Genomic DNA, 26355 nt, shown 5'->3' with positions numbered 1-26355 from the left:
TGCTTGGTCTTTCTTTCCCCACCATGTGAGGACTCAGGTAGAAGGCAACAGTCTATAAGCCAGGAAGAGAACTCTCACCAGAAACCCATCCTGAGAGCACCTTGATCTTGGACCTCTAGCTTCCAGAACTGAGAAAATAAATTTCTTTGTTTAAGCCAGCCAGTCTACAGTATACTGTTACAACAGCACAAGCAGGGTAAGACTAAGACATCTCCTTGGTCTACTGCTTCCGTTCTTTCCCTTCGAAAATCCATTCTCCACACAAAAAGCCAGAGTGGTCTTTTAAAAGGGGTCATATGGCACCCCACTCCAGTACTCTTGCCTGGAAAATCCCATGGACAGAGGAGCCTGGTGGGCTGCGGTCCATGGGGTCGCTAGGAGTCGGACACGACTGAGCGACTTCACTTTCACTTTTTGCTTTCATGCATTGGAGAAGGAAATGGCAACCCACTCCAATGTTCTTGCCTGGAGAGTCCCGGAGAAGGCGAAGCCGGGTGGGCTGCTGTCTCTGGGGTCGCACAGAGTCGGACACGACTGAAGCGACTTAGCAGCAGCAGCAGTCCCACTCAAAACCCTTCTCTCGTTTATTTCCGTGCTTACAGCAAAGCTGGAGCCCCTAACCCTGCCTCACACTTTTGTGAGCTCTGGGTGACTTAACCCTCTTTCCCCCTGCTCACTGCACTGGGCCATCCTAGACTACAGCTCCAGCCTCAGAACCAAGGTACATCTGCTGCTCCCTGTCAGCAATGCTGCCCCTCCAGCCCTGGAACGGCTTTTATTCTTCATCTCCTTGTTCAAAGTGGCCTTCAAGACCACCCCATTTATAGCGTCCCCGGCCCCCTTTCTTATTGAAATCACCCCACCGATAATGCTCACAACAATCTGGCATTACCTTTTTATTTGTTTATCTGCTTATAGCCTGCCCGCCCCGACCCCCACCTCGTGCAAAATCCGTGAGGGCGACAAACTTTGTGTGGTTCCCCGAGGCACGCCTGGCTCTAAGTGCCTAGCACAGGGCCTGAGACATCTGCTGTGGGATTTCTGGAGTCTCCCAAAGGCCAGGGAGGGTCAGGTGACTTTCTCAAAGCTGGTTTCCAGGGACTCTGCACTCTTCACACTCCCCGAGGGGCGTCTAGACGCTCTTGGGATGGAGAATTATTACCTTTCTCGGTTGCCTGAGCTTGGTGAGAGCTGAGTCTAGAAGCACCTCACCACTTGAAGGGGCCGAGAGCCGGGTAGCCGGGAGGCAAGAGGGGCGCGAGGGGGGCGAGGGGCGGGGCCTCCAATGTGCGGAGCCTCCCGTGGGCGGGCCTGGCTGCCCGAGCCAATGGGGCCCCGCGGCGAGGGGAGACGCTCGCGCGCCACGGGGTGCGGAGGCTGAGCTCCGGGACCCCAGTGGATCCGCAGGCGGGCGTCGCGGCCAAGGCACACCCCCGGCTCCGGGTTCCTGGCGGCTCGCAAGGTAAGCAGAACCCGCAGCGAAGTTAATACTTTGTGAGGTTTCTGGTAACAGGGAGTCCCCGCCACCTCCCGCCGAGGCTGCTGGTGGCGTCCCGGCGCCAGGCTGCGTTCCCAGGCGCTCCGGCTCTGTGCCTGCGGGATGCGGGCGCGCGGAGGGGCCCGACAGTGGGCGGAGGAGCCGGCGCGGCAAGCTTCCTCCTCGAGTGCTGCTGCCAGCTCGCCGGGCCGACCCTGGGACGGACAGGTGTGCGTGCGGGGCACGCCTGAGGGGCCGGGGAGCCAGAGGGGCTTCGGATAGTGGCTTCGAAGAGAATCTCCACCCAGCGACTGGGCCCGGGGAAGAGCTTGCGGGGAACTGGCGACCGCAGAGGCCGGACGTCTGCTCTGCCTAGATCTGCAGACGCCTCCTGACCTGTTGCCCCCGGAGCCAGGGGTCAGATTCATCATGCCATTTCTTATTTCTAGGTCTCTTAGAGCTCAGAGAGGGGGAAAAAAAAAAAAAACAAAACTCAGAGTGGTTCCTTGGCCAAGCTAGGGCAGAGAAATTAGTGCTTTATGGAGCGCCTCGTGTATTTATTCTGCGTTTATCGGGTTCCTATTGTGTGCCAGACAATGTGCTAAACCCTAGAGTCAGGAAGAAGGGTGTTGGAGGAGTCCCTGGGACTAAGAAGGAGAACAGGAGAAACAGTTATAATGCAGTGTTGTACAGGGGATGTTACGTGGAGAGGAGGACCATGAGCAAGCCAGGAAGGCTTTCAAGAGGAGGTGACTATTGAATGGGGACTAGAGGAGTAGGAGGGTTTGCCAGGGTGAAAGCTGTGTGGGCTGGGTGTGTGTGTGTGTGATGGGATAGCAGACTGGGGTGTGTGTGTGTGTGTGTGATTGGATACCAAGACTGGGGTAGGGGGTCTGTATGCGTGTGTGTGTGTGTGATAGGATAGCAGGAATTCCAGAGATTTTCCTGTGCAAAGATGAAAAAGTCCAGTATCCTGACTTAGACCATCAGTTAATCCTATGTCAGCTAATCAAATAGGACTGGGGCTTTTGTGGGGAGGAAATGAGCTGTCAACATGGCAAGAGCTAAAACATGCACAGACCTTAAAATGCAGTCTTAGACTCTATAGATTTTTGTCCTGTGATCAAGGAGGGCAGTGAAAGAATTCTGGCAGCTCTATGGAAATGGATGGAGATTCGAGCAATAGAAAGCTGGTAAGTTGCAGTTAATATTTTGGATGTGGTTGTAAATATTCTGGCCCCTAAAGGCAGAAGTGTCTGCCCCAGAGCCCTGCTCCCTGGCTTCCAGGCATGGATCATTCAGGCATGGAGACGTTGCTCATGTGATGCTTTCCTCTGCAACCTACAGGTCATTTTCATATTGTTTCTGGAGGTTTTGACCTGGACCTTGTTGTCAGGGGTGCCCCCTGGAGGATGGTGAAGGGAACCTCTGCCAGTCGTTTCTGATCTGGTTTTCTCTCTATGGGCTCTTTCTGTCTCATGGAGACACAGCCTCAGCTGTTAGAGGCTGTGGTGAAGAGAAAAGTCTTGACAGGGAGTCACACCAGAAAGTCACTTTAGCCATGTGCCTTGGGGACATTATTAACCTTTCTGAATCTCAGTTTTCTTATTTAAAAAGGAAGTCATCATCCCCACCTGTCATAGGTTGGATTCTAAGGGAAGAGACTCAGAGGCTCTGAGAATTGGGTGTAAGTGGATTCTTGGGGAATGGTCTCACTCTCCAAGGGATGGATGGTGAGGAAATCAGGATGGGGGCAGAGGGAGAAGTTGGTCAATGATGGAAAGCAAGAGAGGCCTCAGGTGATCTGAGGCTGGGGGCCAGGCCTTTGAAACCCCATGTTGATCAATTAGTGGGGGCAGACTGCCTCCAGGGAAGGGGGCATAACTTTGGGTGTCCCTTCAGCAGGATGGTTCCTGAAGAGGAGCTCAACTGTGAGCTGTGTGCAGCCAGCACTCCCAGAAACCAGCATGGGGAGTGAGAGGTGCCCTCTTCTTAGAGGGGGTTGCTGAGAGCTGTGCCTGGGCAGCTGCTTCCCAGGGTGGGCTTGGGAAGTGGCCGAGATACCAGAGAGAAGGTGCTTTGCGCTGTGCCTGGTGAAGAACAGAAGCATTTCTTTCTCTCACCTTTAAACTCTTGACTGCACTTGAAAATGGATTTTGGAGTTTGAATTGAGTCGATCAGCTTCCACAAGGAAAGAATCTTTCCTGATAATGACTACAATGACTACTATCCAGTGTCTCTTATGCATATGCATTCTCATTTTACAGTCAGCCCATTGTTTTCTAAAACCCAACAGAGTAGGTGTCCTTCTGCTATAAAGTAATGACCACAGCAAAAAACACAGAACTTGTTTCAGTCTGTGGAATGATTTCATTGGTGAATTGATTAACTAATTGATCAGTAATTAATTCATCAATGTGCACTGAATACCTCCTAAATGGTTGGTACTGTCCTCAGTGCTGGGAATACAGTTTAGTCTATTAGGGGAGGCAGAGACTGACATTAAATGCTTTGATTCCTTCAAAGCAAATACTGAAGAATGGACTGTTGCATTACATAGCCAGGGTGTGATGGAAAGTAATAGGCCATCTTCCCGCTGGAGTCTTTCTCACCATTCAGTTTCAATATAACCTCCTCAGAGAGGCCTTTTGGATCATCCGGTATAAAGCAGATATCCTCCCTTTTATGCCCCCTTCACCACACTTGCTGATTCATTGTATTTACTTCCCTGTAATTGGTCCTCCTTGCTACACTGAGGGCTCCAGGAGGTCATACCTCACTTTATCCCAGCACAGTGTTCAGCACATATTTCTTGCATGAGTGAAGTTAATGAAGGGTAGATCCACTTAGAGGAGTAGTATCACCAAGAAGTGATATTTACACTGAGATCTGAGGGATGCGGAAGGTCCAGCAATGCCAAGGTCAAGAGGCAGAGAGAACAACTTGTTCAAGGACCTTGAGGTGGAGGAATGGAATCCAGCATGACTGGAGAGCAGCCTGAGATGAGTTTGGAGAAATAGATGGGGCCATGGAAGGCCATGCTGAGCTTGGATTTTACTCAAGGTGCAATGAAAACTCAGTGAAGGATCTTAATGACCTAGTAACAACCTGGTGTTACATAATTGCTTGTTGTCTGTCATGCCTCCATAAAGAAAAGTGCCCAGTAAATATTGCTGAAGTGAATGGATGATGTGGTTTATGCAGCTCGCGGGTAAAAAAAGGACTAGGAAGAAGAATGGGATCTTGGCACAAATGAGGAGTTTGGTGAGAGAGGTGTTGATGTCCTGGCTGCAGGGGAGCAGTGATACTGGAAAAGCAGAAGGAGCTGTATTGGGGGTGTTAAATGGACAAGACTTGCTGATACATTCGATGTCAGGATTATGGGAAAGGGAAGGATCAAGGGTGACCCCCCCCCCACCCGAGGTTTATGGCTCAAGATTGGATGCCAGCTGTCCATAAACGGGAATGGATGAACAAAAATGTGGTATGTATTTACAATGAAATCTTACTCAGCCATAAAAAGGAAGGATGTCCTGATACATGCTGGGCTTCCCAGATGGCATAGTGGTAAAGAATCCGCCTGCCAGTGCAGGAGATACAAGAGATTCTGGTTCCATCCCCGAGTTAGGAAGATCCCCTGGAGGAGGAAATGGCAACCCACTCCGGTATTCTTGCCTGAAAAAGTCCACGGACAGAGGAGCCTGGAGGGCTATAGTCCATGAGGTCATAAAGAGTCAGACATGACTTAGTGATTGAGTATGCACTGATACTTGCTACCATGTGAATGAACCTTGGAAACATGTTAAGTTTAAGAAGCCAGACACAAAAAGTCACATATTATATGATTCCACTTATATGAAATAGTCCAAGTAGCCTAATCCATAGAGGCAGAAGGCAGATTGGTGTTGGCCAGAGTTTTGTGTGGAGAGGGGAAGAAAGGTAGACAGGGCGTGACTGCTAAGTGGTTTCCTTTTTGGATGGTGAAAATATTTTGGAACTGGATGGAAGTTGTGTTTGAACTATACTATGAGTATACTAAATGCTACTGAAATGTATACTTTAAAATGGTTAATTTGTTATATAAATTTCATCTCAATTACCAAAAAAATAAAAGATCAATAGATAGGAGCACCAGTCAAAGAGTGGTGGTGAAGATCAGGGGGAGAAAATGTAAATGCTGTCTTGGAGATGTCCAAGACACCCACACAGGGACGAGGGGGACCTCCGGCTATTAAGAGGGGTGTCAGCACTTTGATGCCAGCTGATAATATGGATGAGATTGAGGGAGAAAGTGCAGAGGAGTGCATCCAAACTCCTATCATTCTTTAAGTTGATCCTCATAACTACCTACAAGGAAGTTCTTGTAGGTAGTTATGTAGTTCTTGTAGCTTCTGTTCTTATTTTCAGATGGGGAAACCAAGGCCCCCTGAGAATGGGCTTGCCCAAGGTCAGACAGTTTTGGACCTGTGGTTCCCCTGGCTTCCAGTCCTTTGCCTTTCCCGCATCAGGGTGATGCTGTTTAGAATTTGAGTAAGGACCTTCCCTCCCTCCCTCCCTCCCTCCCTCTTTCCTTCTCTCCACCCCTCCCTCCCTCCCCTCTTTCCACAGTCAAGACTGAGTGCTCACATGTGGCAGGTACTGTGCTGGGTCTATGTTGGTGAAGGTACAAATGGCTGTAATTAATCTTGTGGAATTTACCTGGTAAGCAAGCAGTGAGGCCACTGATGCAGAGGACATAGGAGCCTGGACCAGGGGCATCTCTCCCAGATTTGGAGGTAGGAGGAGGCTTCCCAGAGAAAGTGACAGCTAAGCAGAGATTTGTAGCAGAAGCAGAAGAACTGAGCCTAAGAAAGAGAAGGGTTCTCTGGAAGGTTCATGATCCCTGAACACCTGCTATGGGAATTCCCTTTCTCTTCACTCCCTAGTTCTTCCTGCATCACATGTTACTGGCATTTTCCAGCTTATCCAGGAGGTCTATTGTTTCTATAACCCTGGAGGCAATGAGTAGGCAAATAGCTTGATTTGATTTTGGAAGCTTCAAAAGAGGAGTAAGATAGGGTACAAACAGTCTGACTTTCAAAGCCGGGCTCTGTCTCTGAGCAAATGACTTAGTCTCTCTTTTTATACCTATGAAATGGAGCCAGTCACATCACTGCTCAGCGCAGGAAATAAGTGAGATGATATAGTAATGCATTGGGCATGTAACAAATGATCAGAAAAATCTCATCTCATTCCTTCAGAGAGGAAGCGTTTCTGAATAGGCCAGTGGTTTCCACACTCTGAACACTGTTTAAGATACAGAAATCCATGCGGGCTTCCCTGGCAGCTCAGATGGTAAAGAATCTGCCTGCAATGTGGGAGGCCAGGGTTTGGTCCCTGGGTCAGGAAGATCCCCTGGAGAAGGAAGTGGCAACCCACTCCAGTATTCTTGCCTGAGAAATCCCGTGGACTATAACCCTCTAGACAGAGGAGACAGGTGGGCTTCAGTCCATGAGGTCGCAAGAGTCGGACCTGACTTAGCCACTAAACCATCACATACTTCTCAAGAATCTGATTTGGATGATTTGGGATGGAACATAGCAATCTGTATGTTTAGAAGGCACCCCAGATCATCCTGGTAAAAGCATGGTCCAGGACCCATAGGCTTGGACCAAATGCTTGAGTCTTTGCTGTGATGTTCACGAAAGGGTTAAGCACCTAGAAGTAGATAATGCCTTCTAGGAATTATTAGCCAATGGCAGTGCTGACTGGTGATGTAATGTCTTTGGCTGGCACTCCATTGGTTAAGTGTATTGTTTCTCTTGCTTCAGCTGTGTGAGGAGCAAAGCTGGAGCCCAAGGGTTAATAATTCTGTGGCAGCACACAGAGCTATTTTTCTCCCAGTCCGCTTCTGCTGGTCGTGAGCATGGAGCATGGCTCAGCTGGCTGTTGCCCTTCTTCCAGTAAATAGCTGCACCTTCCTCCCTACCTCCTCCCAAGCAGAGCACATGTCTCCATAGTACTACGGAGGGGGAGGAGGGTGATCAGAAGTGTTTAGGGAAGAGAGAGCCCTTTCAAAGTTATACAGGGCAGTCTCTCCTTGCCCCTGGGCACGGGCACAGCTCCAGCTGCTCTGGCCTGCAGAGGTCCCACTGGATGAACTGCTAAATGGTCACCTGCTTCTGAGCATTGTTCAACCTGGCAGGATCCTCAGAACCAGGAGGTGAGCCCCCGGTTTTGGAAGGAAGAATGGGCCTGGAGGAGAAGAGCCTTGGGGGCAGCGGGAGGGAACAGCTCTAGAAGGCAGGTTGGCACAGGCTCCATGCAGAACTGCCCCCACATGTGGTGTGAGCTAGGCCAGGACGGTCTCCCTCTCTGTTTATTTGCTCAAGAACACCATGTGAGGCTTGGATTAGGGGGCCGCTTGGTGGGGAGTGTGCTGACAAGACACTGTTCACAAGCCTGCTCTTGGTGTAGCTTTCTGCCCAGTGCTTCTGGAAGAGAGATGCTTCTCTCTGTTAATCTGAGGCAGGAGGGGGCGCATCAGGTTAGCAGTATCTCCCCAGAGCCAGCTGTCACCCACGCCCCTCCTTGTCTTATTGGGGCTCCCTCTTCAGTGCTCAGTTGAGTGCCCTTGATGGACTCTGGGCTGAGGTTTCCAGGAGTACCTAAATGGCCTCAGGGATTTTTGATTGTGTCTTTCAGGGGGACCTTTGGATCGCTGGCCCTTGGGTGTGCCTTTGTGGACTGGGTCATGTTCTTAATGTCCCGTGCTGGGCTCCGGGAGCAGGAGGATTCTCTTTGTATTATGACGGCACAGTTGGGGGGTTGTGCCATTTGTGTTTCAGAGGGCGTGCGTTATTGCCTGGACTTGAGACTTCTCACCTTGCTCAGATGGGAACCTAGTGCAGCATGTCTCCCTCAAGGTGTACAAAGTGAAAAAAGTCAAAACGGGGAGGGGAAAGGGGACTGGAGTAACTGGGAAGGGCTGCTAGCAAGAAACTCTGCCCTTCATCTCACAGGGAATTCAGGGAAACTTTGCATTTCATAGACAGACTGTGACTCTACATCTCTTCTGCAGCCCTCGCCAAAATTTGTAAATAAAAAATACCGTTGCTTTTAGAATTTGGTTTTATTTGGAGTGTCCCTATTTTCTTTAAGGAGAGCAGAGCCTGCAGAGGTTTCTGTCTGTGTCTTGTGTGACCCTTGGCGTCTACCACCCCGTGTTCTGGACCAGGCTTTATTGCTGAAGAACACGTAGGTCCTTGGGCAGGTCCTTGCACCTCTCTGAGTCTGAGTTTCTTCATGTGTCAGTCACAGAGGTGGGAGGGAGTTGAACTAATTGACTTTTAGAGCCCTTCCTCTCTGGCTGTCTGTGCTCTGGATCATGAAAAGCCTCAGGATCTGAGTCTGTTGATTAAGTGGATGACTGCTGAGGTGAAGGATGTTTGCACAAAGGAAAACGTAGCATGTGTCCTCTGGGTGCAGGGGGCTTTACACACATTTTAATGCATCACCCTCCCAGTGGGCCTGGGAGGAGGTAGAATAAGCAATCTAAAGATGTGAAAATCAAGGCCGAAGGAGTTCAGTGATTTACCCAAGATCATCACTCAGTGAATGTTGACACTGGCATTTGAACCTGTGCTGGGGTGGTGGTTCATGGTAGAGTAACAAAAGAGCTGGAGCTGGAGTCTTTGTCTACCTCTGGCTCTTGGCATGCTCTCCATTCTTTTGGAAATTACCAGTGATTCTTCAGATCAGCCAGTTCAGTCAGATTATTGTGGATTATCCACTTTACTGTCTGGGACAGCAGATGGTCCCTGGATCTGGAGAGGACCCTACAGTCCATTGGATCAGGCCCCTCAGTTTATATCTGGGAAAATGAAGGTCTAGAGAAGTTACGTTACCTGTTTTATATCACTCAGTGAGTTGATACATGGTAGAGATGGAGACCAAGACACCTTACCTTAGGTGTGTGAAGTGATATTATTATTAAAGAGTATTTTTAAACCTTCATTGAGAACTTTGGGATCATTTCAACTGAATTATCCTTACCTCCAGGCCCCTTTGAAGTGCCAGAGTGGAGGAAGGCTCAATGAGCACCTCCTGTGGGCTTGACATTGAGGCAGGTCTGAGACATGGATGGGGTAGTAAGTAAACAAAGCTTGAGACCTGGTCAGTTTCCCCAGAGAGACTCAGGATGCAAGCTGTGTTTCGGGAGAGTCTAGTTCATGGGTCAGCAAGCTTTCCTGGTGGGGAGGCAGCTGCAACCCTCACCCTCTACATGTGGCCAGCACCTAATTGTACACTGTAAGAACACTGGCCACATGACATGTGATCTCTGTTCTTTGTCTTCCTAACTAAGCTGCATATTTCCAGGGCACAGCTCCCAAAGTGTAGAACCTGATCAGTGGAGCCTCCTCGTGGGGAGGTGGGGGTCAGTATCTTGGATGTGCAGAGATGAACACCCAGAAGTAAAAACCATCACTTAGTTATTTAAAAGCGCAATGCAGATATGTGACTCTTTTCTTGATCACTATAACGTTAAGAAAGAATCATCCTAATACCAGGCTTTGAATACGCTAATGATCATCATAGGAAAGAGGGGTTATAAATATTCTGCAGGGCTAGAAAGCAAAGCTAGCAGCCGGGGGTGGATGTGGAAGGGAGTGGGTAGCAGGTAAATGGAGGAAGAGTGGCCTGAGGATGGCAGTGGTCCAGTGGGCAGGAAACTCCTCTCCTTGCCAGCATCATCAGAAACGGCTGGTAACCGTCAGGCGTTGCTGCCCTGGCAAAGAGTAGCACTTAGTAGCCTCTCTCTGCCTTTCTTGATCTATGATCTCTCGATTATTAACCAGGCAGGAGTAAACAAGAGGAAACCAGGAGGTAGAGAAGAGTTTTGTCTTACTGATATTTAGATTCCAGAGCCAAAGTATGGGGGTAGAAATCATTCATAGCCAAAATACCCTTGAAGATGTTTTCATTGCCCCTCAAATTGCATTTTGCCTGGTTTCTGTGTATGCAACACTGAACAATAATTCCTGTGCTAACTAGTGGGTAAAACCCTGACCAAGACTAAAAGAACTAGCATATAAAAAAAATTTATATGCAGTTGTTTGAGTTTCACACTGCTCTGTTTTTGAGGTAAGTTCAAAATTTCTAACTGGCATGAAGTGGGGGGTAGAGAATTCTCAGGTGTTCTTGTTTGCTTGTAGGATTGGTACCTTTGTTTTTGGATAAATAGCCCTTAATGCTTCATACATGTAACCCATTTAAAATGATGATGAAAATTAAGTGAGATACTAAACGTGAGCCCAGTGACAGAGCAGATGCTCAGTACACTTTTACTGGAAGTGCTCAGCATCTTGCTTTAGCAGATTTGCTGATGCCGACCTTTGAGAAGTTTTAGTGAAGAATCTAGGTGTCCGGGCTGGCGTTTCCTGTTTGAGGTTGGCATGTCTGCTTGGTTCCTCTGGACAGTGTCCACCCTCATGAATATTGCTTCTAAAATTCAGAGTGGGAAAAGAATCAGGTTTGATGTTCCACAGGCCTGAGTTCAGAGCACCAGTCATTACCTATAGCTGTGTGACTCTGGGCATGTTACCTAACCTCTCTGTGCCTGGCTCTTTTCATGTATGAAAATGGGGCCCATAGAGTCCACCTTGAAGGGTGGATGGAGGATTAAATAGAACTTTTAGAGAGTGCCTGGAACATAGAGAGTAGGTGTCCTTTAAGTGCTAATTTATTCCTTCTCCTTGGAATGGTGTTGAGGAGAGGTGGTATATTTTTTCTTTCTTCAATCTCACCTCCAACTTCTTTGCACATATTAGTAGCACTTCTAGATAGCTTTTTAGAAGCCCTGAGGAAACCCCATGTGGCATTACTCTAAGAATGAGGGTGCTTGCAGCCTTGCCCCATCCTAGCTCATCCCAAGCCAGGTACCTAACCAAGTACTGGAAGGCTGCACTTAGTAGGGAGTTGTTGAGTTAATTCATTTTTAGAACACTGATAGCTTAATTAAATAGTCTGGACTAAGGCTGCTTTACTTAGGCGCCAAGTGGACAGGTGATTTGAAGGATACTGCAAAGAAGTCAAAGTATGCGGATACTGCAAAGAAGTCAAAGTATGCGGCCAAGTTCAATGCATTAGGAATCTCATCACTAAATGTTCATCTGCTGGGTTTAATCACTGATCATTTAACAATTATTTGTGGAACTCTCATCTTGTGGTAGGCAAAGCCCTAGGTACTGAGGATGTATTGATGAATGGTACAGACAAGATTCCTAGCCTCGTGGATCTTATATTCTGGTGGGAAATATAAAGTGCATACAGATGTGAGTTAGTGATCATGCTATGAATTAAAATGTAAACAGTATAAGGGCAGGGGGGAATGCCATTATAGAAAATTCAGTTTAAGAAGGTCTCTCTGAGAAGTTGACAATTTGAGCAGAGGCATGGAGGAAGTTTGGAAGTGAGTTTTGGAAATACCTGTGGGAAAGAATTTCAGGCAGAGGGAACAGCAGGGGTGCCTCAGGGTAGACAGAGAGACACAGAAGGAAGAGTTTGAGAAGATGTGGCCCGAGAAGTATCTGAAATACCCGCACTGGTGGAACTCATGGGCTGTGGAGAGAAGTTTGGATTCTGTTCTAAGTTGGAGGGTTTTTTCTTTTAAGTTTTACTATTTTTCTCTATTTTCAGCTGTGCTGGGTCTTTGTTGCTACATGTGGCTTCCTCTAGTTGCAGCAAACGTGGGTTACTCTCTAGTTTGCGGTGCACAGACTTCTCATTGCTGGGACTTCTGTTGTGGAGCGTGGGCTCTAGAGCGCAGGCTCAGTAGTTCTGGCTCACGGGCTTAGTTGCTCCACAGCATGTGGAATCTTCCTGGAGCAGGGAGTGAACCCGTGTCCCCTGCATTGGCAGGCAGATTCTTAACCAATGGATTACCAGGGAAGTCCCTAAGTTGGAGATTTTGAACCAGGAGGTTACATGATTTGACTTCTTTCATTTGCTTTAACTTTTTTAAATTGCTATATGGTAAAGTAGACTTTGTGTTGGTGTACAGTTCTATGACTTTTAACAGATGTATAGATTCATGGAACTACCAGCACCTCAGTGAAAATACAAACTGTTTCTTTGTCAGAAACATCCTTCCTGTTCTCCTTTTATAACCATGAATACCCCACTTCTGACATTTGGCAACTACAGCTGTACTTTCCATCACTACCGTTTTGTCCTTTTGAGAATGTCAGCTAAGTGGAGTCATACAGTATGTAACCCTCCGAGGCTGGCTTCTTTCCCTCAGCATAAGGTCTTCATGATTCGTTCATGTTGTTGGGTATATCCAGAGTTTGTTCATTCTCATCGCTGACTAGTGTTCCATTGAATAGACATATCACAGTTTGTCCATCCATTCACCCCTTGAAGGACACTTGTTTCCTTTCCAGCTTTTGGCAATTAGGAATAGAGCTGCTATAAACATTTGTGTTCAGGTTTTTGTGTGAAAATACATTTTTGCTTCTCTAGGATAAATAAATACCTGGGAGTTGGATTGCTGGGGCAGATGGTAAATTTACATTCAGTTTTATAAGAAACTGCCAAACTATTTTCCAGCATGGTTGTAGCATTTTGGCATTTCCTTAAGCAGTGTATAAAAGTTCCCGTTGCTCTGTGTTCTTGTCCGCAGTTGGCATTTTCAGTATTTATTTTAGCCATTCTGATCATTTAGTGGTATCTCACTGTGGTTTTAATATGCCTTTCCCTAATGGCAAACGATGTTGAATATCTTTTCATTCATGTATGTTTTTTCCCTTTTTGTGTCCTTTTCGGTCAAGTGTCTATTCAAGTCTCTTACCCATTTTTGGTTGCTTTTGTGTTTTTTACTCTAAAGTTTTGAGTTTAATTCTTTGTATCTTCTTGATGTCAGTGCTTGCTTTATCTGACTGCGTCGGGTCTTAGTTGCAGCACTTGGGATCTTTGTTACATCACGCGGGACCTTTCCCTGTGATGCACAGACTCTAGCTGTGGTGGATGGGCTTCGGTAGTTGCAGTGCGTGGAACCCGCGTCCCTTGCATTGCAAGGTGGATTGTTAACCCCTGGACCGCCAGGGAAGTCCTTCAGTGCTTTCTTGAATATGTGTTTTGTAAATGCTTGCTTTGTTTTTAAGGAATTATTCTGAATGGTGTGTGAAAAGGAAGTTGTAGGGGATAGGGATCAAAATGGAAGGATCAGAGAGTGGACTGTTGCAGTAGTCCATGGGCAGAGATGGTGGTAGTTTGGACTAGGGTTATTGGGGTAGAAGAGGTGAAAAGTGGCAAAAAAAAATATTTTAAAAGTAGAGCTTTGTGAACCCAGTGACGCATGGAATGTGAGGAAAAAGAGGAGTCCGGCATGGTAAGGTTGCTGGAGGTGCTGAGAGTCTAAATATAATTCAGGCATGTTCCCTGCCCTCAAGAAGCTCACAGTCTGGTGACAGGAGATGTACTGTAAGCAGTTCGACTGGCATATGAGCAGGTATCTCTCAGAGTCACATGAAAAGGACTTGGGGAACCCAGATGACAGGGAAGTTGCTAAGAGACAGTGGTGCAAGGCCAGCTCTCTGGGCTGTAGACTTAGTGTGTGTTGGGAGTCAGCTGGGGAGGTTGGTAAAAATGCAGCTGGTTGGACTCCCACTCACTAAAGTAGGAGGCCTATGGTCAGCAAGCACCACAAATCATTCTGTGTTGGTGATTGGCCAACTACACTGTAAGAAACTCCTGGGGGAGCTCACTGGGGTGACTTCACAGAAGTAAGTGTGTTTGAGATGGGGTGTCAGTGTTGAGTAGAAATTCTAACTTGGAGAAAGAGGGAGAAGGGGCAGACAGGCAGAAGGAAAAGCAAAAGCAGAAGCTTAGAGGTGGTAGAAAATAACTGGAGCTGAGAGGAAGTGTAGATTGGGTGATGCTGCTGCTGGTTGACCAAGAGTACATGTCTGTATAGTGATGGGTGGGAGTCCTGTGAATTCGTGTGCTCAGTGAGTCTGAGGGGATTGCAGCAACTCAGCAGCTCCCCATTTACTAATAAGGGGCCCGCCACAGTGAAAGGTACCAAGCAATCCAAGAGTTAGGTGCGCAGAGGGGCAGCTGTGCTTTCCAAGGCTCTCGTGACACAACCTTTGAGGAAAGCTATGGCTTCAGTGGGGCTTCCTAGGTGGTGCTAGTGGTAAAGAACCTGCCTTCTAGTGCAGGAGACATGAGAGATGAGGGTCCAAACCCTGGGTTAGGAAGATCCTCTGGAGGAGGAAATGGCAACTCACTCTGGTATTCTTGCCTGGAGAGTCCCATAGATAGAGGAACCTGGTGGGCTACAGTCCCTAGGGTCACAGAATCGGACACGACTGAAGCGACTTAGCATGCACACACGTGGCTCCAGTGAACGAGCTGGTGGACCGTGCAGAGGTTTGCGACAGGATGCCCTGTACCCAGTCCTACCACGGCCCTTCCTCAAAGCTCACAGACTCTGCATCTCCTTCTTGCACACCACCCTGCCTGCTTTCCAAGGATGCCAGAGCCACATCTTCCTGCAGCTGAACTACCAATTTATTGCACATTCGCTGTGTGCCAAGCTGCGTTCAAAGCACTTTACGTAAATTAACCCATTTCATTCTCACAGCAGACCTCTAGATGAGATAGAATTATTATCTCTGTTTTTGGGTGAGCAGAGTGAGATAGAAAAATGAATGGCAGGCCCAAGGTCACAGTGCTGGGAAATAGAAGAGCTGGCGGGGGTATTAACCCAGGTTGTTCTGACTTCAGAACCCAGGCTTTTAACTGTTACGCTGCATAAACCCTCCAGGGCATCTGCAGAGTATGAGGAGAAGCAGGAGTAGCAGCAGTGCCATGCATATCAATAGAATAGCTACGGTTGTGTTATAGAGTAGTGTCACGGTTGTGTTAACGGTGTCGTCTTAGGGTTATTCCACATAGGGACTATTTCAGTGATAAAGTTTCAAGTTATGAAGGTTTTTCTTTTCTGATTTTGGCCTTTGGCTTAAAACTTATTATTTTTATTCTATCTTGTCTAGTTAATAAGAAACAGTATGGTATACCTTTTTTGAGGTTTGAAAGAGCACCACGTGAAACATCACAATACATGTTACCCCTAAAAGTTGCTTTGTTTGGGAATGTTCACCCTTATCCTAGATGACCCTCGATATTATGTTTTTAGAGTTCTTCTAAATCTGTCTTTCTGCTCAACTTTTCCTGCATCCGGTAGATACTCTATTGTCCTCCAGCAAAACTCTGATTTACCGTGTGTTTTTGACTGAAATCGGGGAAGGCAAATGACACTGACAAATATACATGCGTTGTTTCCTAAGCAAGAATCAATAGAATCTGACTAATCACCCCCCCACACACACTTGAATGTGACCCCCATGAGGTCAGAGATTTGGGGGTTTTTCCATTGTTACATCTCCAGCACCAACTGGAAAGGGTTGGCCCATGGGAGGTGTTCAGAAGATACTTGTGAGTCAAAGAAACAGAGTGACTCCATCCCGTATTGTTTCTTCGATGTCCCTAATGTTATAAACTGTTTGAAGACAGGGATTATATCAGATTCACCTCCATACAATCCCATAACAGAGCGAAGGGTTTGTTATGGGCGTGGGAGTGAATGAAAGGGATGCTTTGCTACTCTCTTCATCTGTCTCCTTCATAGACAGACATGCACAACAATCTCCTTCATAGATCACTGTGAAACCCTCCTTCCTGGTCTCCCTGTGTCCATTAGGTTTCCTCCAAATCCCATTTCCATAGCATATAGTGTCAGAATTTTTTTTTTTTTAAACACAAATGTGACCACGTCACTGCCCTGCTTAAACACAGCAGCTGCTTCTTGCTGTTTGTCCAAGCTCTTCCACATGGTTCTGAGACCCTTCACGCCCAGGAGGCTGAAGCTCCAGCTCCTCTCCCACCATGGCGCCCTTTCACGTTATCTCCACTGCTTGCCTCCCACACAGTCTCATGCCTTTGCCTCCAGCAGCTCAGGGGTCCTTCTCCATCTCAGCTACTTGAGGTAGGATCCAGAGAGGGGAGAAAGGCTGAGTTCTAGCCTGACTCCTAGCCAAGATTCCTCACTTGACTCTTCTGTAAAATGGGATGTCTCCTGCCTGGGGCGGGGTCTGGGGGGCTGTGGGATCACTGGATTCTTTCCTCCACCCCTAACCCCCTTCTGCAAGGAAGAAGATGCTGAAGCACTGGGGGGCAGGGGAGCTGTGGGGGCTATTTTCATGCCACGTTCTGAGGCCTGTGAAGGTCTCCTTTCCTGAGAAGGACTCTGTCTCCAGGCAGTTTCAAACCCCCCAGGAAAGAGTTTGAGAAAACCTTTTTGTGATTTAAAAAAAAAAAAAAGTAAGTGGAGGGGAAAGAGAGCACTGGTGGGCGTGAAGGCGAGTCCAGCATTCCTGCAGCAGTTGGACCAGCGAGCGCAGCGGAAATGACTGTTCTGTGTGGGGGCTGGAGGCCCCACCATGAACATCTCCATCCACGCTGTGCAGAAACCTCCCCTGGTCTGCCAGTGCCAGCAGGAGAGAACCAGAGGGCCGAGCTCTGGAAGGAGTCACGGCGGCTGCCCGGGGATGTCTCGGTGGAAATCTGATGCCAGGATAGGAAGGCTGTGCTTCCCGTGGGCGCGTCCCCCTGCCTGTCACATGTCATCAGTCCTGGGGTATCATAGTGCCTGGCTTGCGGGGGCATTACTGCTGCTTGGCTGAGGCCAGCCGCTTCCCCAGCTCAGTTGCTCCTGAAGAGAGAGGAGTAGGGAAGAGAAACAATCAGACACAACTCGTGGTTAAAGGCCTAGACTCTGGGATCAGACCAACCTTGTTAGACTTCTTCAGCTTCTCTGCTGTGTGACCTCAGGCGAGTGACTGAACCTGTCTGAGCCTCGGGTGCTTCAGCTCTAAAATAAGGATACTAGAACCTTCCTTGTAGGATTACTAGGAGTATGGGACACAGTGAAGGTGCAGGTAAATGCTCAGCTGAGTGACATGTAGCAAGAATTTTGCCCATATTACTAATATCAGTGGAGGCTGACAAGCATTGTTAGAAATCAGGATAAGGGAAGGCAGAGAAAGAAACCACTTTTCTGTGTCTTGCATCTGAGTTCTTCAGAAAATGTGCATCTGAGTTCTTCAGATCTGAGCTCCTCCTCTTAGAAATGAGAGAAACTCCTGGGTGGAGAAGTGACGGAATGACGTGTGGGGCCACATCCTGACCCCACACTGAATCATGCTGACTACTGGGCAATTTATTGTGCCCTTCTGGCCCTCAGTTTCCTCTGTGTGAAAAATAGATAATAACGAGATTCACGTTCGGACTAATTGGTTTAATATATAAATAGGGCTTAAAACAGTACCCGACACACAGACAGCATTGTATAAATACTATTTATTACAACAATATTTATAATATTGTTGCTGTTGTATTTTATTGTTACTGTGATTACTGTTAATGTTATTGCTGTGAATTGCTATTATTCTTATTATTACCATTACTGTCATTTTTATTGTTCGGGTCACACAGGGAGTCCGTGGTGGTAGCTCCTACCTCTTTTAGTGAAAATCTGTGCTAGCGTTGCCCTCACCTGCTCCTTTATGCGAGCATGAGGCTGCCGGGTTCTCTAGCCTGCGAGAGCAGGGACAGTGTCACCATAATTGCAGCTGAGCCCACTGTTCCTGGAACTTTCTGAGCCAGTGCCAGGACTCAGGCTCCCGAAGGTGAAGGACACTGCAGAGGCTGCCAGAGTGCTGCCTGGTAGGTGTCAGGCTCTCATGGAGCACTCCATTGATACTGATGTCAGGATTATTGGGAGGAGGGGGGCCAGCAAACCAGGGTATCACGTGGTTGAAGGGCTGCATCTGGAGATAGACTAGACTGATCTAGTACATGATGTCCTGCCAAGTCCTGAAATCCCTGAGCCTCGGTTTCCTACCTGTAAAATGGGGCTAAGAGTTGTATTTGCTTTACAGGGTTATGTGAGGATTAATGAAGTAATGCTTATAATTAAATTAGCTCAGTGCTTGAGTAAGCAGTCAGCCACGTAGCAGTTACTAGTATTTTTAATTTAGGAGAAAAGTATTCCCTGGAGAGGGTGAAATGAGTGGTTGGCAAGTAGGCACTAAAAGCCTGAGAATCTTGTATTTTAATAGTGATATTGGTGGAGTCATTAAAAAAAAAAAAAACAAAAAAAAACACCAGCTGAAGACTTGGTGACCTGGACTTGCCTGGCCACTTGAATGCACACAGTAAGTCACTTCCTTGTCCATACCTGCCTTCCACATCAGGCAACAGAGTCGTGAGAGCAGGGGTGTCATGGTGCGTGGTTCTGTGTGGTTTCACAGGCATCCCCACCTTCCCAGGTCCAGCCCCTCCAGATAGTTGTTTCTGTTGGGATATCGCCCATACCCTCATTGGGGTCGTGGGATCCTGGAGTTCTTTGACAGAGGATTACCAAGTTCTCAGGGTGCCAGTCTTGCATCTGAATCTTATGTGAGGTGTCAGGAGAGGGCTGAGGGGGTTGGGTCTGGCAGGAAGTAAAACCATTCCCAAGATAAAGAAGATGCCGCAGGAGGGTGGAAGGAGATTAGGGGTCCAGGGTGAACAGGAAATGATCAGAGAAGAGCTCTGGGACAGTGGCATTGGACTTGAGAGCTGGATGACAAGGCCGAGCTGGGAAGAACATTCTGGGCAGAGGGAATGGGCAAAGGGAACAGCATGTGCAAAGGCCTGAGGGCAGGGGATGGTGCTGGGGAAGGAGGCTGGCTTGTTTGGGAAACAGGAAGGTGGGTGGTTTGATGCAGAGACTGAGTGAGGGAAGGTCCCAGACGATGTTGGCCTGCAAGCTTTGAAAGAAGCTTGAATGCCATCCACAAGGAGGGCATGATACTGGATGCTTGGGGCTAGTGCACTGGGACGACCCAGAGGGATGGTATGGGGAGGGAGGAGGGAGGAGGGTTCAGGATGGGGAGCACATGTATACCTGTGATGGATTCATTTTGATATTTGGCAAAACTAATACAATTATGTAAAGTTTAAAAATAAAATTAAAAAAAAAAAAGGAGGGCAGGAGTCAGAGCTGGGGAGCAGGTGGGGAGACAGGGAGGCCAGAGGAGAGCTTCTGGTTTGGTGCAGGAAGGCAGTTTGGTACAGGTGAGGGATGAGGGCAGCTCACACACTGATGGTGATGGTGATGGTGATGGTGGAGTTGAAAGAAGTAGATGGATTCAGAGGCTTCCTTGGGGATAAGAGCTGGTGGTGGCCTGGATGTGGGAGGCTCCACAGGGAGGAATCCTAGCATCTCCCCACATTTCTAGCTTAAACCACTGGATGGGGTATCTGCTGAAATGAGGAAGATGGAAAAGGGACAGTTTGGGTAGGGGTGAAAAGTGAAAGTGTTAGTCGCTCAGTCATGTCTGACTTTGTGATCCCAGAGACTGTACCCTGCTAGGCTCCTCTGTCCCTGGGATTCTCCAGGCAAAACTACTGGGCTGCATTGCTATTTTCTTCTCCAGGGGATCTTCCCAGGAATTGAACCCAGGTCTACCTGCATTGCAGGCAGATTCTTTATTGGGTGGGTGAGATGGCAGGAAATCAGGAGTTTGGGTTTGGACCTCATAAATTGAAGATGCCTCATAGCACGCCTTTGCTCTGCGGAGTGAACTTGCTAAATTCCTCATTAGAGCAGCACCTGGCCACCAAAAGCACCGCCAGCCTGGCCGTCTGCCCTGAGGAAGCTCGGGCGGAGGCTGTGGGAGCTGAGTGACCGTGATGAGTGCCTCAGTGGCTACCGCCTGGGCCCTCTCTGTGTCTCCCGGACTGTTTCTGTCTTAATCTCTGTCTGTGTCTTTCCCTGTCTCTCCGTCTCTGTCTCTCTCTGTATCTCTTTGTCTCTCTATTTCTCTCTCTCTCTCTCTCTCTGTGTCTCCTTTTTAAAAATCTATTATTGGAGTATAATTGCTTTGCAATGTTGTGCTAGTTTCTGCTGTGCAACAGTGTGAATCAGCTATAGGTATACACATATATGTCTTTCTGTCTCTGTTTCTCTGTCTCCCTCCTCACCTGTGAATACCTTCATCCACGTGTTCCGAGTGACTGGTGTTTCCCTCCCTGTCAGCCCTTCTTTTGTATCCTCAGGTATGCTGCAGACCTGAGCAAGCTTCCCAAAGGTCTCCTTTGTCTCTAGGAAGGTTCCTTATTTAGCTCCATGAGTTTTCTGACCCAGTGGACGGGAATGTGGCAGCTGGTTCCCAGACCTTGGCCATGCTGGCGTCTCTCCTTGACTCTGGGTACCTGGAGCTGCCTGGCACCATCTCTAATGCCAGACTTGGTCCCTACCCCACATCCACAGTGATGGGTGTGTGCCAGCCTCTGCAGGGTCACAGAGCCTTAGTCCTCATCAGTTGGTGAGAATAGTCAGGAAAGCCTCCTCAGAGGAGAAGGGGATGAGCTGAGTCAGAAATAACCAGCTGGAGGACATAGGAAGGCAAAGGGAAGGTCGTGCCAAACAGAGGAGACAGGGGTGTGACACCACTGTGTGGGAGGCAGGGCAGAGAGGAGGGGGAGCCCCAAGGGCATCTGTGTAACTGAGCTAAGGTGAAGGCGCCCAGGAAGACAGATTCCAGGCTCCCAGAACCCCAAGGGACCATGATATGATGAAAAATCAGTAGATCCCAGACAGACCTGGGTTTGGATCCTGATACCGTGAAGGGGCAGTGCTGCCTAGTGGTTACCGTGGTGCCCACCAGAGCTGCATTGCCTGGGTGTGAATCTCAGCCCTGCCCCTTGTCAGCAGTGTAACTCTGAGCTTCAGCGTCCACATCTGTACAGCACAGGTGAGAATAGCACACCTGCCTCATAAGGCTGAAGGAAGGATGCGTGAGTTCATAGGGACAGGTGCTTAGAGCAGTGCCTGACAGTCTAATGATCATTTATAAACTGAACACATGTCTTGTTGTCATTGGACTTCAGTTTCTTCTTCTGTGAAATAGGGATGATTGTACTTCCTGGGCAGGGTGCTTGTGAGGCTTAAGCACCATCTGCAGGCATCTACCTGCAGTCCTGGCTCCCCACAGGGACTCAGTCAGTGGCAGCCACCACCACCAGCGCCACCAGCACCACCACTATCATGGTCGTTATGCTTCCCTGGCGGCTCAGACGTAAAGTGTCTGTCTGCAATTCTGGAGACCATGTGCGATCCCTGGGTCAGGAAGATCCTCTGGAGAAGGAAATGGCAACCCACTCCAGTACTCTTACCTGGAAAATCCCATGGACAGAGGAGCCTGGTAGGCTACAGTCCATGGGGTCGTGAAGAGTCGGACACGACTGAGCGACTTTACTGTACTTTCACTTTCATACTTCCGTGTCGGCTGGTTTGGCACAGAATTCTGGCTCACTTACTCCCTCACTCTGCCTTGCAAACATCACGGATCACCCAGCCTGGAGACTGGAAATGAAGTGCTGTCTAACAGGGCCACAGCAGTCCTGGAAGCCTGCCTGCCTTTTGCTGGGCAGCAGTGATTCAGATGCTCTTCTGGCCATGCTGGCAGCTGTGTTGTCTGCTTTTTCCCAAGTGATGCAAGAGGCCAACACAGGGTACTCCCTGAAGCTGGTGCAAATTAGCATCACACAGCTGACTCTGGGCCCGACCCTGACAGGGATACAGCTATGATCAGCACAAGGAGATCCCGATACCATTCCCCGCTCTGTTTTCTCCATTCACTTGGAGTTGAGACTGGAGAGGACAGGACAGGTTCCTGGGTGTCACGGTTGGGTTCCCTGTGTGGCCCTGTCTGTTTGTTATCTAGTCTTCGTCTTAAGAAGGCAGCATGGGGTATTTAAAACTGGACCCAGTTTAGAATGAAAAAGCCTAGAAATGATATTGTGCAATATGTCTTCCAAACCACTTGTGGTTTTTACTTTATTTTACAATAAGTTAACATCACTAGACATTTCCTTAATTTACTTTGAAGGGCACACCATGGGCAGCAATGAGAGGGGCCAAAGATGACCATTTAGCTCCAGATTTCAGCTTGTTTGGATTTTTGACAATGACCTGCAGAGGAAAGTCTTGATAAATCAGAGACAAGCCCGTGTGACTGTCAGATAACACCAAGCCTGTGTCCAGTCTTGTTTGCTAAATGTCAGTATTCACCTACATGAACATTTTTTGTGGCATTTCTCTATTTGGATATATGCCAAGGTGCGGAGGGTGATTTCTTCTTTTTTTTTTTTTAATTTGATTTTTATTGGAGTATAGTTGCTTTACAATGTTGTGTTAGTTTTTTCTATACAGCAAAGTGAATCAGCTGTCCATATACATATATCCCCTCCTTTTTTTAGTTCCTTCTCATTCAGGTCAACGCAGGGCTACAAGTAATGTTAAGTAGAGTTCTCTGAGCTGTACAATATGTTCCCAATAGTCATCTGTGTTATACATAGTATCAAAAGTGTTTATGTGTCAATCTCAGTCTCGGAATTCCTCCCATTCCTGGACGGCTTGTGCTCAGTCACTTCAGTGCTTGGCCACTTTGGTGGTGTGTCTGAAGCACAGTGTCTGACTCTTGGCAACCTTATGGACTGTAGCCCGCCAGACTCCTCTGTCCATGGGATTCTCCAGGCAGGAACAGTGGAGTGGGTTGCCACGACCTCCTCCAGGGGATCTTCCTGACCCAGGGATCGAACCCACATTGCAGGCAGATTCTTTATCCCTGAGCCCCAGGGGGAAGCCTCCTGCCCAGGTGGGTTCTAATAACCTACAAATCCTGTCTCCAAAGCCCCAATTCTTGGCAGGGGATCCACAGTGTCACACCTGTGGGAACCAGAGTGTTGCTTCTCACAGGAGATCTGGGCCCCTGTGAGTGGATATGAACTCATCAAAGACAGCACACACTTTCATGTAGCTGTGGCTGGAACAGAGCTCAGAGGATGAAAGGCCCGGCGGATCTGTTATGTGGAAATGGAGCTGTTCCCTCGGCAGATGCGTGTTTGACCTTTTTTTCAGGAAGTTAAGCATCTCTTAGCTCTGCAACTTGAGTGGCACATTCTTTGAGTTCGAAGGCTCACCCACACTGCCTGTGCTCATCAATATATGGATGAAGCTCAGCCCATGTTGTCTCCATGAATTTTTAAACTTTCTGCCCAGGCAGAAGGAGTTTTAAACAGTTGTTAATTACCCAAACTCTGGTTCCAAGTGGGGGAGGAAAAAGAAAAAATTTTCAGCACTCATTGAGCCAAAGATAGAGAGAATTTATGAGTCTTGGTATTTCTTCGTAGAGAAGGAGTTAACTAAAAAAATGAAATTGGTTATGCCCTCCTGTTACTCCAGGTGTGGCCCAACTTAGGCTTATATGCATCCACTAGGATGGCTGCTTCCTCTTACACAACTACACATTTAGTGTTCGCAAACAAAAGATAAGGAGGGTTTAATTTTGGTCCTGTTATTTAAAGCAGGTTTACTCAACAAATATGTATCGAGCCCCTATTATGTGCTAGGCACTTTTCTAAGTGCTGGAGATACATCAGTGAACAAATCAGAAGAGTCTCTGTTCTTTGGGGGCGTACATTCTATCAGGGAGCAGAGAACCAACAATAAGGAAAGCAAAAAAGTAGAGTATGTAGTTTATAGAAGGTGATGCATGCTTGGGAGAAAGGAACAAGTGGAGTAGAGTAAGAGAAATCCAAAGAAACAGATGGTTTAACCTCAGGTGGTCGGGAGAGGCCTCACTGAGAAAGTGACATTTGACCAAAGATCTGAAGGAGATGAGGGAGGAGCCATGCAGGTATCTGTAGAAAGGATGCTGCAGGTGAAGGAACAATGAGTGCAAAGGCAACTGATGATCAGGAGGTTCAATTACTGGATTTTTTCCCCCCTAATGTTCTAAGAAATGTACCAGGCCTTGAATATTCCTTATCTGATACCCCATTGTCAGAGAGCCAGGTATTAGCCCATGAAACATCATGCCAGCAACATTTACAGTGCAGTTTAAAGGTTAAAAAGCAATTTCCTGTGGATCGATGGAACTGTTCTCTACCCTGGTTGAGGTGGTGGCTTCATGAATGTGTTAAAATGTACTCCCCAAAAGTCAGTTTTACCCAGCACTAACTTAAAAACATGAACATGTTGAAAACCAGTTTAGCGCATTTTATTTCAGTCTGCTAATAAAGACATGTGGAATAGGGAGGGCAGAGATTAGCACCTCCATTTTGCAGACCAAGAACCTGTGGCCAAAATATTACTAAGCTGCCAGAGACAGACTGGGCTTCCCAGGGGGCTGAATGGATAAAAAATCCTCCTGCAATGCACGAGGTGCAGGAGATGCAAGTTTGATCCCTGGGTCAGGAAGAGCCCTTGGAGGAGGGCATGGCAACCCACTCCAGTACTCTTGCCTGGAGAATCCCATGGACAGAGGAGCCTGGCAGGCTATAATCCATAGGGTCGCAAAGAGTCGGACACAACTGAAGTGACTGGGCACAAGAGGCAGACCAGGTCTCAGAGTCCGGTCCATTCAAAGCCTGTTCTCGTGTTTACAGTATCTCGTCTGATACTGCAGACCCTGACACACTGCATCCCAAACAAAAGTGGACCACCCTGCCAGACCTCCTGGCAGTGGGAAAAGAGACAGGCAATGGAGTTCCAGAGTCCTCAAGTTTAAGCTTAAGGCTCATTGTCTCTGTCCAGCTGTGTCCAGCACCAGAGTGCTAAGGCTAGGGTCATCCCTAGTTGGGGGTCTTACACTTGAAGAATCCTTTTTTTGTTTTCAGTAAGGCATTGTTTTTTTTTTTTTTTTTTGGCATTGTTTTTTTAAGTGTGAGGTTCACAACAACTTACCAGCAAGGTAGAAAGATTTCCTTATACTCCCTGCCCCATCACATGCACAGCCTCCCCCACTATCAACATCTCCACCAGAGTGGTGCATCTGTTACAACTGATGAATCAAAATTGACACATCTTAACCACCCAAGGTCCATAGTTTAGAGTTCACTCTTGGGCATTCTATGGGCTTGGACAAATGCCTAAGGACATGTATCCATCATTATGGCATCATAGAGAGGATTTTCACTGCTGTGAGTATTATACTGTAAGTATTTTCACAGATCTTCTGTGCTCTGTCTCTTCATCCTCCCACCAGTGTCAGATCTCACCCCCCCCCCCCCCCGCCACCTTCCCACCCCCTGCCATAATCCCTGAAGCCATTGACCATTTTGCTAACTCCATAATTTTGTCTTTTATAGAATGTCATATAATTGGAATCACACACAGTACATGGCCTTTGCAGATAGACTTCTTTTGCTTAGTGCGTGGTGCTCAGTGGTGTCTGATTTTTTGAAACCCCATGGACTGTAGCCCGCCAGGCTCCTCTGCCCATGGAATTTTCCAGAGAAGAATACTGGAGTGGGTTGCCATTTCCTGCTGCAGGGGATCTTCCCGACCCAGGGATCCAACCTGCATCTCTTCTGTCTCCAGCATTGGCAAGTGGATTTTTTACCACCGTGCCACCTGGGAAGCCCCTTCTTTTGCTTAGTCACAGGCATTTAAGGTTCCTCTATGTCTTTTCATGGCTTTTATAGCTCATTTTGTTCTGATTTTCTGGAGCTGGTCCTCAACGAGGGTCCTTCTGCTCAGTATTGTTCGAGCAGCCAGAATGAGCTCGAGTTTGGTTTAGAGGCAAAGGAAAGGTTAATCCTTAAATCAGAGGGTGGAGAGGTGCAAGCTTGTGCACTAGAATACACGCCTCTCAAACACGCCACGGGCAGGGCAGCTTTGTAGAGTTTTTGTCCACATGGAGGGAGGCGGAGTTCTTGCCTGGCGGCTGCCGCTGTACTACTCCCCACTGTTGAGATCAAAATGTGGAGCTCAGTGCTTC

At 47.9% G+C, this 26355-nt stretch overlaps 1 protein-coding gene across 1 annotated transcript in view; it reads left to right on the top strand.

The window, feature by feature from the left end:
• Positions 1-1403: 1403 nt before the first annotated feature.
• The window catches only part of SYN3 (synapsin III), a 492649-nt gene continuing 467697 nt past the window's right edge, over positions 1404-26355 (top strand). The window contains exon 1 of the mRNA XM_005206770.4: positions 1404-1462. The gene's annotated coding sequence lies outside the window, so the exon portion shown is untranslated. The remainder of the gene's footprint in view (positions 1463-26355) is intronic.

Source organism: Bos taurus, chromosome 5 (genome assembly GCF_002263795.3).
Source record: "Bos taurus isolate L1 Dominette 01449 registration number 42190680 breed Hereford chromosome 5, ARS-UCD2.0, whole genome shotgun sequence".
Taxonomy (NCBI): Eukaryota; Metazoa; Chordata; class Mammalia; order Artiodactyla; family Bovidae; genus Bos; species Bos taurus.
The sequence above is the reverse complement of the archived record's forward strand: the minus strand, read 5'-3'. Positions and strand labels throughout refer to the sequence as shown.